This window comes from Nothoprocta perdicaria, unplaced genomic scaffold, assembly GCF_003342845.1.
Source record: "Nothoprocta perdicaria isolate Ctin4 unplaced genomic scaffold, notPer1 scaffold_25, whole genome shotgun sequence".
Classification (NCBI taxonomy): Eukaryota; Metazoa; Chordata; class Aves; order Tinamiformes; family Tinamidae; genus Nothoprocta; species Nothoprocta perdicaria.
The window spans coordinates 3,052,258-3,067,696 of record NW_020455477.1 but is presented as its reverse complement, the minus strand read 5'-3'; the positions used below and the strand labels follow the sequence as shown (position 1 = coordinate 3,067,696).

Below are 15,439 nucleotides of genomic sequence, written 5' to 3'. Positions count from 1 at the left end.
AGGCCCCCGAGCAGCCCTGAGCCCCGGGCCCAGGCCCCCGAGCAGCCCCGAGCCCCGGGCCCAGGCCCCCGAGCAGCCCCGAGCCCCGGGCCCAGCACCAGGGCTGCCACACACACCAGTGCCTGCCCTGCCAGGCAGGTCTGTGCCTGGCCCCATGCACCAGTGGCAACCGCATGGCTGCTGTGTGGGTTAACACACGTGTGCTAACATGCAACAGCAATGTTTTGCTGTTTACGGCCTGTTTTAACCTGTAAGCCATCAGATTCTTTTCCACAGAGGCTGCTCCGTATGGCAGAGAAAGCCGCTGGGAACTGCCAGGAATTGCATCGCGCCGGGCTCGGCCGGGCTGCTGTGGAAGCAGGAGGTTTTCACGTGTCCTCACTCTGCTTCTCAGCGGACGGTGTCGACGCTCGTCCCCGCACGCTCTCCCCAAGTGCTGCTCGTTTTGCACAACACGGCACCAGACGACAGGGACACTGTGGCCAAGATGGAAGATCCTAACGGGGGATGCACACGCAGCGGCGGAGCCTGCGCTCGCGGAACGTTACTGCAAACGCTCCTCAGCATCCCCGGCTACCTCCAAAGCTCACACAAACACAACCAACGAACACGAAACCGCCGCACCACAACTGCCAGACACATTCCTTGCTTCCCAGGTCTGAAATAACCTTTAAAAAGGGGTATCTGGCCAAAACCTGACCTCATGTCTTTTATTCAGAACTAGACAAACAAGGACAATAATTTTCTTAGCTGCATTTCTGCTTACCTTTGATCTACTAAAACACAGGCAAAACAAGATCAAAGTGACGAAAGCAAAAGAAATACCAAAAGGAGTCTGGCTCGTAAACAAATGACTACAGCTAAGAATATTTAAGGCACACATGTAGAGCTGAATATTTTATTTTCATTTCAGATGCCCATATTCAGCCATCTGGCTTTCCTTGAGGCATCCCCTTTGTTTTTTAACAGACACTCTTCAATAGCAAGGCATAAACCGCCCCTCCCAAAAAAGAGAGAGAAGAAAAATAGCCAACCACGATTTTGTTTGCAAGTCACCAACTACAACGTCCTTGTTAAACCTACGTGAAACATCAGACAAAAAGTTTCTATTTTCTAAAACACTTTTGTTATATAAAATCTTCCTTCCCTTTATCCCACTCATTGTTAGTCCTAACAGCCATATGGCTGAACATCTATAATTAAAGGCATTTATCTATATAAATACAGTGCTTTGAATTTTTAATAGGTGTGCCCATTAAAAGTCCCGAAAGGTGACAAAAGCTCCTGCTAAAATTAAAGCCAGCAGGAATATGGAGTTTGAGAGACGCGCGGAGGCAGTAACGCTGCCCTGACCACTCGCACTCGACACAAGCAGGGAAACCTCAGCCTTGAGCAGCACGAGCGCTGGATGAACAAGGGCAGTTCCAGGCAATGGATTAACTAGTCGTTCTGTTCATCTACTAGGTGCACTGACCTGACCTCCAGGCTCTTAATTGCACTTCTTGCAGGAGACATCTCCACCCTGTGCAGGTCTCCATCCAGTGCGGCATGAAGAAACCTGAATTTGTGTGACTTTGGTATCAAAGTGTGCTGATTAAAGGTGCCTTCTATTTTCAATATAAGAAGCGTGAAAGCCACAGAAGAGCTGCAAACACTTCCAGGGGCTTCCTACCATCGTGCAGGGAGCGTGTTACAGCGAGGCACTGAGCAGCAGCAGCATCCTGTGTCCTGCTCCCCTGCAGCCCCGTTGTGCTGCGCGCTGTGCTAACCACCAACTCGTGCTAGGTTTCCACATCCACTCATTATTTCCCTTACTTGTTTATATAAATTACCGTGGCTTGTTATTTGTCAGGATTCATATCTGTGAATTTAATGGAACTGCACTTCTCAAAATCACCCACACTGTCAACAGCTCTAATTTGTTTATGTCAAATCAGACACCCCCCCCCCAATTATCCTTCTGTTTCATACCATTTATATTAGCTGTCAGCTGGGATTTTATTTATTTTTTTGCTTTGGAAGGTCTGCTTCTGTGGAGCTCTGATGGCAGAAGACCTGCCCAGCTCAAAGGACAAGCAACAAGACAGAAATGCTTCCAGCCCCGTGAGGCCAGGCCTGGCCAAGAGCAACAGAATACCAGTTTTTGTATTCACTAGAAAGAGAGGTTTGTTTGCTTCTCCTTTTTGCCTTTTCACTCTATGGACTGCTCTCATTACTAGCACCATGGTCCTCTATAAAATGCTTTAAATACCCTAAGCTTGTAAGGGGAAACATAGGCACTTTAACTACATATAGATACTGTATGTACCAAGAGGACCTATGAGGTGTAGGTATCTATCTCCCCAGCAACCTAGGCACTAGAATGGTGCCTATTCTAAGAAGCTCAGAATGCTGCCAGGTGAAAAATAAAAACAAAACAAAAAAAGCCACCAAGTATTTCTGTATACAACTTTGTAATGAGATTATTATAACGCTAAGATATTGAGGCATGTACAAAATTACAAAATTTAATACGTATTCAGAAGAAATAGAAACCACTGCCCATGCCCACACAGGACTCTTCATCAGCAACAGAGACTTGATGTTGCCCACGGTGCCTTTGCTGCCCCTGGTACAGCAGAACTCCAAGCTAGACAGTCGTGTTTAGTTGACTCTGATCATTAAGGAGGGCGCAAATTTTAAACCACCACACTCTGTATCAGAAGACAGCCTGTGAAATACTACCTGGATGCTCAGAGGGTGTAGTTTAGTGCAGATTGAGCACACACCTAAGCAAACGCTTTGGGCTTTATTGCTACAGAAGGGATTGGGAGGAGGGAAAACACATCAGTGTTTTGCTGAACTGGAGCCCTGGTCCTTAAACACGGACTCATTGACCCAGAAGGTGGTTCTGGAGGTTGTGCTGGGCTCATTATACCCAAAAAGAAAGCCGGCCCTAGCCGTGCTCCCTACTCTGTAACATCCCTCCTCCTCGGAGACTCCTCTCAGACCCTTCCCTTCCGAGCACAGCTCCCTCTCCCGCTGCCCACGTCCCTCGGTACCAGAGCACCCAGCAGAGCGGGTGCCATGCAGGACTCTGCATCCTGTCCCACGCAGCTCCTCCAATTCCCACCACGTTTTCCTACCGCGGGGATTTACACCCTGGCAAAGCCGGAGCGAGGGATTAACCGGAGGCGCTCCTAGGTGTACGGGAGAGGCCTGTTTGGAAAGGGAACAAACACCCTGTGCTGCAGCTGTGCCAAAATCAACAAACTATCTGTGTTTAGACAGTTAAGGGAATCGTGTATTTTTGCTTTAACTCCTTTTCCTTAAAGCCTTAGATTTCACAGCAACAATATTAGTGCTCCTGCAATGTCATCAGTACCAACAGAGGCTGCTATTTTAGGATTTTATAGCTCTTCCAGCTGTAAAGAAAGAAAGAGGAAAAAAAAAAAAAGCTTTGGGCTAAATTTAACTCCCCAGATTTAAGCTTCTATGCGGGAGGAAGGCAATTTGGAACCCCAGGGCAGCTGAAGTCAGTGTGAGCACGCCATAAATTTCAATGGGGCAGGAATTTTCCCCCCCATTCACTTTTGATAAGTTTAGGCAAAATATATACAATAACAAACATGCAAGAATGTATCTTTGTGCTTGTTCATACAGTGCACTTCAGCTGTACATAAAGCATAACTTGCCCTAATTTTACCAGTGATCTGACAATATAATTTAAGTTTGAAGGAGAAGATTCTTAGGCAAGTGCCTCGGAGAGCCGCCACCTCAGTTCCCCTTGCAGCCCCACACGGAGCTGGGGCTGATCCCACCTGCCCGCGCAGCAAAGCCAGAACCACAGCAGAGCTTCTGCTTGAACCAAACAGCCCTTATTCCGGGGACAGAGAGCAACGGGTTTCTTTAGAGTTCAGATTTAACACCTGCACTGTCTAGCTGGACACCAAGATTACTACTTCACTTAGAAGAGTCTACAGGAGCCTAGGAAAGCCGGGCCACCAATTCTTTTCCAATTTCTAGGAAGCTTCCACATATTAGAGATTATCACCTCTATTTCTTTCCATAGGCTGTATTATCTAAAAGAACAGTAATAACAAGACATAGAATTTTGTCTGTGACTTTTTCAGGACACAGTCCCTGCCACAGCTCCTCTTCCGTCCTTTATTCCCAGGCTGGTGAGCTCAGTACTGCGCTGCTCCGGTGCTGCCCCGGCGCCCTTCGCATGGGCCGTGGGAAATTGCCATCCTTGTAAATAGATGTTTCACACAAAAGGGCCGTTCAAATATCAGAAGCCAATGGTCCAGACAATCAAGAAACTGCAGTAATAGCTGTTACCACAATAGCTTTACTACTAATTCACTTCAGCCTTGGCCATGACATTTCTTTCATTACTACTTTTATATTGATACTAAGCACCAATTAGCCTCAGCTCTTCATCAGCAGAGCTCTGAAGAGGCAGGGAGGAAATGGGAAGCAATAAGGCCAGGACTGGTGCTGCTCAGAGTTATAAACTGCATTCCGAGCAAACCACAGAAGGAAAATACTGCATTTATTTCCCCTCAGTTCTGCTCTTCCAAGGGGATTGCTCTGGGTTTGTGCTCCTGGAACTGAGCAGGTCCTGCAGTTACAGCACAGTCAATTAAATACACAAGTCATATATACAAATATAATTAACCCAACAAACTGGCACCCACGTAGAGACTCCAAGCACAGAGAGAGCTCTGATTTTCCCGTGGGCAAGATTCCCACGGGCAAGGCTGGACAAGATTTGTGAGGAGACGAGCAGGGCCTGAGGGCAGAGCCCTGCGCAGCGAGGAACGGAGGCCGCGAGCGGCAGAGGGCCCGAGGCAGGAGGCAGAGCGGCCAGCTCACACCGTGCACCCAACGACCCCACTCTCAGCACCCTTAGTGAAGTTACTTGGGCTGCAGAAAGGGAAATGGGGAACGATGGAACTCGACGGGGCTGCAGCGCTTCCGTGGCTGCCTAATTACAGACCGTGGCCACCTTGAACCAGCGAGCAGAGCCAAGCCTGGCCAGCCGGGGCACAACGCGGAGCCCCTTGTCCCCGCCGGAGCAGGGGCACGGAGCCCTTCTCCCCACGTGCAACACAAACTTCACTGCAGGAACCGCCCTTACAGCGAGCCGAGCTGAACGCAATCAGTGCTGACCGCTGGAACCAGCACTGAAATCTGAGAGTTTAAGTCCTTTAGAAAAGGAGCAAACAAAAGAAAAAAACCCCAAATAGACACACAAGTGCTAAATCCTGGCTTTGATCTGCCTAGGCAAGAATATGTTTTCAACCACGCTGCAGCTACCGAGTTATACATCCCCATAGCATCATTACAGATTTTGGGAAGATCCAGTCTGTTATGTTTCTGATGATATCATTAGAAAACACAGAGTCAAATATGACCATAAAACAGGACGATCTGGCTCATGACTGCACAGATGACACAGTAGAGGTCCAAATATTTGCTTTGCTGCCTGTAATATTGCACTTTAATGAACAGTTGACAGTACATGGCACAGTCGGCAGTGAACATTCATGTCCAATAGCCTGTAGTGGTGACATATATATATATATATTTTTTAAGAACACATTTTACCCACACACCTGGTATGGTTTCTGCTCTCTCAAACTGTACAGCAGCCACAGCCTGGTCACCAGTGCTCTGTGACCATTCACATCTAGAGCTCTGCTTGTACTTTAGATGCAAATATCACACAATTCACACAAATATCTCAGGATCCTCGCGGTTTGTCAGGCAGGAGAATCAAGGGGGGAGTTTCAGATAATTTAGCAATCAAAAATAGTATAGAATAATATTCAGTCTTTTTTAAAATAAAAAGAAGCTGTAAATAATGATGAGTTGCATATTTTACAGTGTCTTTCTAGTTGTTTCATTTAATGGGCCAAGTCCTCACCTGAGACATCCAAACCTGAATTTTGAGCCCAGCTAGGAGCACTGCAGCCGCTCGCACACCGCGTATGCAGCCAGCTCCATTAGGCAATTGCTTGTCAGGCCACGTAGGACCCGGGCTAATATCGCCCCTTGAAAACATTATATTTGATAACAATCACAGGGATTGATTAAATTGCCTCGGTCGGCGCGCCTGCTCCCACCCGCTTAGCTAGTTATGCTAACACCATGTGGCAGCAGTTCTGAAGCAGATGAATTTGTGAAAATTCCTACGGAAGCTTTCAGGATGAAATGGCAATTTTCATTTTTGACTCTTGAGATCAGCATGCTTTTTCCTCAACCCCTTAAAAATGCAGCTGTATAAATACATTAAAGCCAACAATTTCTAGCTCCCCCTTTTTATTTAGAACTTGCTTAATTAAGGCCCTTACATTTCTGCAAATTACTGCAAAATGATTAACCTAGAGGTTGCTCTCAACTTTAGAGATGAAAGAATTTACATGACCTTCCAGCAGCTTTTTTTTCCACAAGTTCATTTGGTTTAAAGTCCTTTCAAAATATTTCTTTTAATCACTATTCCTTCAGCAAAATTTCTTTAGTTGAACAGAACAGGGAAATGATACTTCATTATCTCACCATGGATTTGTCCCTTAAGGTTCCTAAAATTGCCTATTTCACAACCACCCAGCACTGTTATCAGTAGCAACTTGCAAATAATCATGTTCAACACTTACAACAAAGCAAAACATTTTCAAGCAAACAACTGCAATTGCAACATGCTTCAGACGTCCTAATGTCATCTGAAGCATTACTGCCTATTAGAAACAGGGACTACACTGTATGTGAAGCAGTTCAGCTCTTCTCCAAAGCGGATTAAAGTCTTGTTTAAAGAAATAAAAAATAAATAAATAAATAAAACCAGAAAACTTTAAGCTTTAAATAATGCACAGACACATCCTGACTTGATATTCTTCTTGTTAAATCCATCCTACTAGTAGCCCTGCTACTAAATCCATGCACAAACTGCACGGCCACTTCCAGATCCAAAAACTACACCTGCCAAGCAAACACCTCCTCAGACTTCCAATACGACCCCTTGGAAGCAGGAAAAGAAGTTGCAGGATGTTATTTCCCCCGCTGGTAGAGGTCAGCTATTGCACAGGAGTCATGTGCACTTCTAGGGGAAAACTTATAAAACTCAGAGCAGCACCCACTTTCCTCAGAAATCCCCAAGCAGAGCTTAGTAGCTATGGCTGGTCACAGGGAAGTAACCTTGGCAGCAAAACTCCAGAAAGGATGTGTATAAACTTGAAAAGAATCCAGGGAAGTATCCGAGTTAACCAAGGGGGAATCCGAATCTGCCGTTCTGAAGCTAAATGTCATTCCACGGCATCTGCCTGAACAGGAAAACATCCAAAACACAGCTCTGGGATGCTGCATTTCCTACCGTGATCTGCTAGGTCTCCGCAAGCAATTCTCAGCACTCCCGACACTGCCCTTTAGGGAGGATAACCGGAGCAGCCTGGCAGGCTCTCCCAACGAGTCGAGATGAGGCCGCGAGGAGGCAACTCGTGAAGAAACCCTGAAAGCAGCAGAGAGGCAGAGACTCCTGCTAACCTGCCAGGCTCTTCAAGAGCCTGAAGGAGGCCCCAGGGACCAAAGGAACTCCTGGGTGTCACCTCACTGCTTACCTGACACCTGGAAAAGCGCAGGATGGTGCTCTAGCGAGGTCAAGTATTGTTGAATATACGTTGAATACACTAATGACGTTATACTTCTGTATTCCTGAAATTTGTTTCCAAGAGGTAGCATTTTATATACATAAAAGCAAGCAATGCAAAGCTTTTTAACAGTATGTTCTGCACTTGAACTCTGAAAAAGTCTTCCTTTTTGCATGATTTACTTTTCATTTGCTACTGATAAGCATGCTAAGATAGCTTCTAAGGGCCAGGGAAGGATGGTGACTCCACAGAATACCAACCATTGCATTAGCATGGCACCCACACAAAGCGTACCTTAAGGTTAATACAGTATGGTTAGTGATTTATTAATCAGAAGACTACGTTGAATAATTCTGCCAAATGAACACTAGTTTCCTCATTTGAAACCCATACAAACATGTAAAGAAAATAAAAACTGCAGAAAATGGAAATGTGCAGCATACTCTGAAAACGAGTTTGGCTTCATGACCAAAACATTTAAACAACTCCCAGCTCATGTGAGGGAACAGCCACCAACCCCACCGGGCAAGGGAAGCTCCTCGTGCCATCAGCAGCTGTGCTGCCTTCACAGCAGCCCCGTATTTCGGCACTCAGGTACCTCTGCAGGGAGGTCTCCCTCCACCCCAGCCCACCTCCTGCTACTGCCTTGAAGCAGCGACAGGGATGTGTCCACAAACACCAACAAGGCACAGCTGAGCCACAGAAAGCACCTCAGCTCTTCTCACATTCTTCCCATGTCCCAAGGCAGCTTCCCATGGATGGGATGGGAATCCAGCCCTGCAGTCACCTAGGGTCACACCGAAAGCCCAAGACCCAGCACAAAAGGAGTCTCCAAGGAGCAACTTGTAGAGACAGAAGCAGCACAGGGGAGGAATTCACACCATAATAAAGATCCTCATGAGCTTCCAGAGAGAGTTGTGCACATGGAGGGATGGGTTGGATGGGGCTTCCCGCTGCTCTCCAAATTGTTCCACACAGTTATTTTCCTCCTGCTCCCATCTAAGCGCAATGCACAAACGCACACTCACCAGCACGTCCCCCACCAGCTGCGATGCTGCTGCTAGCCGTTATTTTTTGTGTTGCATGGGCAATTTCCTCATTAAGCCTGTGTAATCTGGAGCAAACTGACCGAGTGCCTCACTTGGGTCTGGATTTCTGGCCCCTTTTCGTCAAGGTTCACCTGGTATTCCTCACAAACAGCAAACCGAAGCACAGCTCCTGAGAGGGGCTTGCCAAGAGAGAAGCAGGCACCAAGGGAGGAAAAACAGCAAGGAAAACTAGGCTTAATAGAAAATATCCACACACAGTGTGATGTGCAGATCCATGGGGAAGAGCTGTTGTGCAGACAACTGGAAATGAGGCAGAGAGCGGCTCTGCGAAGGCCTCGGATCAGCAGGCTAAGTACGAGATTAGGAGGAGCTGCTTGGGCACGTTGCTGGGTTCAGACCCAGGAATAGCTCCCGCAGCCCCTTCCCGGCACCTCTCGGGCTTGGAGGTGCAGGAGGCTGCCCGGAAAAGTTTTCCCTTTCCAGGTTAGCAAATGAAAGCCGGGCACCTCAGCAGCTTCCCTTGAATTTTCTCAAAGGTCAGACCCCAAACTCCAACCCAAGCTCATCCTAACAGCTGCTCATCCAGCTTTGCCCGTGCGACAAACTCCTCTTGCAACCAACAAGCAGCCATTTTCCCAACAGACGGCGGCGGAAGGAAGGGACAAGGCCCCTCTATGTGCCCCATTTCGGCTCCTCCTGGGGGCCGGACTCCCCGGCAAGCTGGGACTAACTCCTAAGCGGAGCCTTTGCCGCCAGCAGCCGCCAGCCGGGCGGTGCGGGAGGGCTGAGGACCGCGCGGGGCTGGCGCCCTTTGCAACGGGCACCGGCGCCGCCCCGCGCTCCTCGCCCGGGACGGGGCAGCTGGGAGGCACCGGGGAGCCCCCGCGCGGGGACGCGGCAGCTCCGTGCCCGTACCCGCCCCGGCCCTGAACCGAACCGCACCCGGCGCCGCGGCCCGCGCGGCTCCACCGCCCCACCTGGCTGCCGCCGCCGCCGCCATGTTGCTGCCGGTGCCTCGAGGCGGCGCGGCGCGAAGGGCCCCGCGCTCCGGGGCGAGGCGCTAAATGGCGCCTGCGCGCGGCGCCCCCTGCGCTGCCGCCCCCTGCCCACGGCGGCGCCCGCGTGTCCCGCCCGCGGCCTCCTCCCCAAAGACCTTTCCCGGGACAGAGGTGCGCAGCCCTGGCCGCTGGCATGGCGCTCCTGTTGCCAGAGCTCCCTTACGGCCGCCTGCGCCCCAGGGAAACCCAAACGGTCCAGCTTGCGTTTCCCAGCCCCGGCTGGGCGCAGGAAGGACGGCGGCAGCCAGTGGCAAGCTCCGCAAGCAGGTCCTGCCCTCGGGAGGCCTGGCACCTGCAGAGGTTGTCCCCCTGCAGCCCGTGCGCCCTGCTCGCCGGGTGCTCACTGGTGTTCGGGTGCCGTGTGCTGGTAACGGGGACGCAGGGCTGTGGGTCCCGCTCCCAGCTGGGGGCAGCCCAAAGACCAAAGCCCGGCCCTGCTGTGGCCGGAGCAGCCCCGTGACACCCCCCGGTCGCACCGTGACCCCCATCGCCCTGCGAGGCTCACAGGGCCACGGTGGAGCCGCGTGGCCGCAGCCTCCCGCTGCAGGAGGAGTCACTGAGTGTGGCCATTTATCCCTATAGGAAGCCTATAGGGTATAACCAATGTATGTGAGCATCACAGGGGAGAAAGCACCCGCACACGTGCTGCCAGGGGTCGTTTTGCCCCTCTTGGTCTCTTTGGTGCTAACGGCAGAGCTGTCGCCTTGCTAAAAGTCTCTGCAAACTCCCCATAAGGAACCAGTATATTATTAATTGTCTTCATTTCTGGGGATTTGTGATACCACCAACTTGCATTGCATATCGCAGGCCACCAGGTTCTTGTGCAGATAAACTCATTTACAGGACTTCTTGCAGATATTTGCAGTGTATTTGTCCTATATAATTATCCATATAATATATAATAGTAGGTAAGCATATAGTGAAAGCTATTTAATTTCTTAGGGTATGAAGGGTTATTTTTTCTGCACAGGTATATTAGTAGCCACAGCTCTTTGCTCTTATGATCCCCAATTGTATTTCATGCATGTATTCTGGATTTTGAAGTTTTTTTGTTTGTTTATGTCAAATTCTCTTGTTTTGAAGACTGAGGACTGCTAAAGGTAGCAAAGATCTCCTGGAATACCCGACAGGACAGTTACTTTATCAGTGTGTGTTCCCAAAGGCTCTTTTCGCTGTGACTCTCGCTGAAATGGATGTCTTCACACTGCTTCTGCAGAAGTGGAGTTTTATTGCTTAACAGGCCTCATTCTGAAAACTTTTCCTGATATTTCTTGTACTTATATCTCTCCAGACTATGAGCTCTGTTTGTATTCCTACAGTTCCTTCAGCTTGCTGGTGATTATTCTCTATAAATAAAGGATTTATACAGTCTGGTTTTGCTGCTTCTCAGCCTTCCCTGGTTAAGCTGTCTGGATTTAGCATGCTTGGTCTTTCTTCCTTTGTGATCAAGGCCTGATATCTCCCGCAGGGCTTCCAGTTATCCAGTTACCATTGGCACCAACACCTCGCACGGCACAGATCTGCCTCCTCCTTTGCTGGGCTGGTCCTTAATCCTCCCGTTTAGCAGAACTGAACTGCACTGTGCCTACAGTGACCATTACATTACATCTACATCTTTTTCTTCTTTCGTTTAGTGAGTGTTAATTCCTGATGCACGTCTCCATGCTCTGCCCAAGGAGAAATTAATCATTCAGTCGTTTCTGTTCACTTTGGCAAGCGTTGCTCCTTCCTCACCCTCGAGCAGGGGGAGCAGCGGCTATAGCAGAATGATATGGTAAGTCTTGTCAGATCTGGGTCACCTAGAACGGGATTTTGCTCCCTGTCTGGGGCTGTGGTGGAGGGGGATGTTGTTGCACCCTCCTGGCCACGTCGCCATCTGCACTCGGGTCCTCCTTGGTTTTGTTATTGATACCTAGGCTGAACTCCTGGTTTGGATGTACTAGCAGGCAGCTTCTCCAATGGAAGGCCAAATAGGCTGTTTTACTGCCTGCTGGCTGCTTCTGCCCCGTGTAAACTTTTCCTCCTCTGCTCTCCGGGCAGAAGCGCTGTGCTGCTCTTCTGCACTCCTTAGATGAAGGAATAACTCAAAGCATCTCCAAGGTGGCATAAACAGCCCTGCATGCTCAGAGATCTGTGTTACTCCTGACCGATATTCTCAGGACAGTGGATCAGGGATAAAGCAGTTGCTTTTGCAGCGTCTCCACTGTAACAGTGCTTTGGACAGTGCAGGGAAGGGGATCTCTGCCCTGCACACAGCGCAGCCCCACAAGGACCCGCGTGCCCGGGCCTGGCGCAGCGCAGGCAGCCGCTCTCCCTCGGCCGAAACCCGCCCCGCTTCCGAGACCCCAGCGCCTCCTCCACCGATTTTGGCTCCCAGCCCTGGCGCTTTCTTGCTGCTGCGGGTAACATAGTTTCTTAGGCTTGGCCACTGAGAATTTACCTGTCAAACCTATTCTTAAGCTGCCCAAAGTCTCCTGCTTTAACAGCCCCGCTGCAGCCTGCTGAGATTCAGTCCTTCTCGCTGTCGTCTTCTGTTCTGCGTAGGGTTTTGGGAGCTTTTGAAGCTCGTGTTTTCAGAAAAGCCGCGTGCGCAGCAGCTAAAGGAGCTGTATATTTCATAGAATTTTTTAGTTCAGTTATTTCCACTGCTGTGGTCTTTCCAGTAACTGGAGCATAAAGAATCATGCTCTACCTTAATGCATCTGAGGGAATACTTTTAATTTACCTTTAGTTTGTCAAGAGGGAGCAATGAAAAATTGAAAGCCATGATTTTTTCTTGCAGAATGAATCCTCAAAAATTATTCTGAACGGTTCATGTGAATTTTAACTACTCAAGATTTTCTTGATGCAGGCACAGTGCCCTTTGTCCTGTAACTTATTTTTGATTGAGAAATGTGTTCCCCCCTTTCCTCATGTATATTTTAGATACTTTTTTAACCAGTTTGTGCTTGGAGGTGCTCGCAGTCACAAAGCCCTTCTCCTTGCAGCTGGGAACGAAACAGCAGAGCTGCTCATGCTGTAGCAACAACAGAGTCTGCTCTGGGAATCTGCTCCCTGGAGCTAGGGATGAGTAGCACGTTCTGGGGAGTAGCACAAACTTATTTTTTTAAGCTGTACTCTCTTCACATAGGAAGAAAGAAAAAAGTCCTAATTCATGCTGTTGAAGGCACACAAATTTCTTGAAGCCATGCAATAAAGGAGATTGGAATCTTCCAAGAGCATCATAGCAGTCCTCAGCATAGAAGATGCTCATGCTGTGGGCATCTGGGATGTCTTCTCCCTTGGAGTTCCCTGCTGAATTTTGGCTTTTGAGCATTTTCCATGTGAGTTCCTGGACAATGGCAATTCCTGTGCAACACTGCTTAGTCCACTGGCATACTTCAGATGTTGCCGAAGCAGTAGAATCCAGAGCTACTTTTGAAGCTCAGTTTTGCCTAACTTTGTACATTGAAACATCCCTGGGACTGCAGGAATCACCTGGGTGTTAGGAAGTAGAAGACTGTTCAGGAAGGGGTTGTTCTTGGAGCCAGTGCAGCCAGGTCGGGTGCAGTCTGACTGCTGTCCAAGGCTTTTGAAAGCCGTGAAGGGCGTGGAAAGACATGAGCAGCCTTTTTCCTAAAGCGGGAGGAAGGTGATGTGTGACGAGGGTTGGCTTACGCCGAGGTTGCATCTGCCCCGAGCGCCCCAGCGGTTCTGCCCTGCTTCCCTACAGCCCTTGGTGGCTTTTCTAAATCGGAGCAGGGACAGGACGGAGGAGCCACTTTGTTTTGCAGAGAAAAAAAAAAAAGAAAAAAGGGAAAACTGGCTTGAAACTGCAAGAAACCATGTAGCAAGTTGTTCCCAGGTTGTTTCAGTGTAGCAACAATAGATAGAGGGAAGATTGTTTCTTTCCTTTCTTCCTGTGAGGGTGTCCAAACAAAACCATACATTTTGCAACATTCCCGCCATCTGTTGGCCCTTCCCAGGTGCTCCCTGTGCCTGCGGGGAGCAGGTGCCCAGCAGCAATGCGCACCGGGTCAAACTGCCCCTTCCAGCCTGGAGCCCGGCTGCAGGAAACCAGGAGCTTGGTGACAAATGTGCTGTACTGCGAGGGGAAGGCGCTTGCTCTCAGTGATCTGATCCCCTTGAAACAAACTCTGGACACAGTTTATCAATAACTCTTATAATATGAGGTTTTCCTTTTTCTTCCTTACAGAAATGTGATCTTTTCCTTTATTTCTGTAGCCGCACCACTGGCACATTAAGCCCATATGGTCAAAATGATTTTTATGTGCTTTATAGAAATAAATCATTTGTAAGTGATATCATGACTATATCTGTCTCCTATGACAACTGAGCCATTTGTAGCTGTGCAAAATGAGAGTTGACACTAAAAGCCCAGGATGATTTAAGGGAAATGACAAAGTCGTGCTCTTGCTGTAGTAAAATACTGGATATTTTTAGAGGAAGGAAACCTGGACTTGGACACAGCTGCACATTTATCATGAAGACCTTAAGGGCACCTATATATAGTCATGTTACATATACCTGGAAGAACAGCAAAAAATGGCAACTTTTTTGTTTTGTCTTAAATGTGAGTGACACCTACGTTTGCCCTCCATATGAATATTCATGTCTCTCTCTTGTAAGAAATCTCCATAATCCCTATGGAAAGCTGCGGATGCCCAAGATCAGAGCAAGTGAATGGGAGAAGGGGCTCCGTGGGTGCAGGGGGCCCCTGCAGTGGTCGGGCTGACGCGGAGGGAAGATCCCTTCCAATGCGGAAGGGCCTTCCGACTGGGAAGAGCTCGCATTGCGGGTGCTCCCAGCTCCCTGCTGGCTGCTTGTTCTTCTCGACCTCTTCGTCTCCAAGGAAGTTCCATGTTAGTAAAGCTGCTGATGGGGGGCTCAGACTTCAAGTGGGTCTCTGGCCTCTGGGCTGGCTTTTTCCCCCTTTTTTCTTCCATACAAATATTCCTTTGCAATCTTTGTGTACGGGAAGCAGGCAGTGTGCCTCGCTGGGCTGCTTGGATGCTGTGCATCAAACAGGCTCTTGCTTCTAACCTTGCTCTTCCTTTGCTTGCTGGACCCTGCTGGTGCTGGCGTTTCACAGCAGTCCTGTCCCGTTGTGGTCCTCACCTCCCTGCTCCAGGCAGCTTCTCCGCTCCTATTTGTAATCCTACTGCTTGACTCCCTCTCAGGACGAGCAATTTGGTGTTGCAAAGCCAGCCCTGGTTTTTGCTCCTCTCTCAAGTTGTCGCTCATTCATACGCTGCTTTTTGAGTGAGATTTGACCTTGAGCAATGGCAGAGGAGGGGCAGCTGCAGGGAATCAAAGAGCATTAGAAGAGCAGCCTAGAGGAAGCTCCTCAGCGTAATCGCCACAGCAAGAGATGATTTGGGGACGGGATAGGATCCTGGTGAGTATTGAGGGAAGTAGGAGCACCAAGGAGGCTGCTCCATGACTTAAGAGATTAAAGCTATGTGTATAATCCATGTCTTGAGCCTGAGAAGCGGGAAGTCAAGGGGAGATTCACCTTCTCTGTCCTGCAGTTCAGTGTGAGGGTGTCCGGCCTGCAGCCTGGGGCAAACTTGGTCAGCAGACAAGTCTTGCCGGCTGGATTTTGGCCTCCCCTTTCTCAGGGGTCTTTTGAACATGAACGTGATGTGAGTCAAATTCTTTACAGGAGTTTGATCCCTCCTGTCTGTTTTTTTTTTTTTTTTTT

General features: G+C 49.0%; 1 long non-coding RNA gene across 1 annotated transcript in view; it reads left to right on the top strand.

Annotated features, from left to right (window-relative positions):
* The first annotated feature begins 15,101 nt into the window (after positions 1-15,101).
* Positions 15,102-15,439, top strand: part of LOC112947877 — a 1,594-nt gene continuing 1,256 nt past the window's right edge. Inside the window, exon 1 of the long non-coding RNA XR_003249489.1 lies at positions 15,102-15,133. This is a non-coding gene — a long non-coding RNA (uncharacterized LOC112947877). The remainder of the gene's footprint in view (positions 15,134-15,439) is intronic.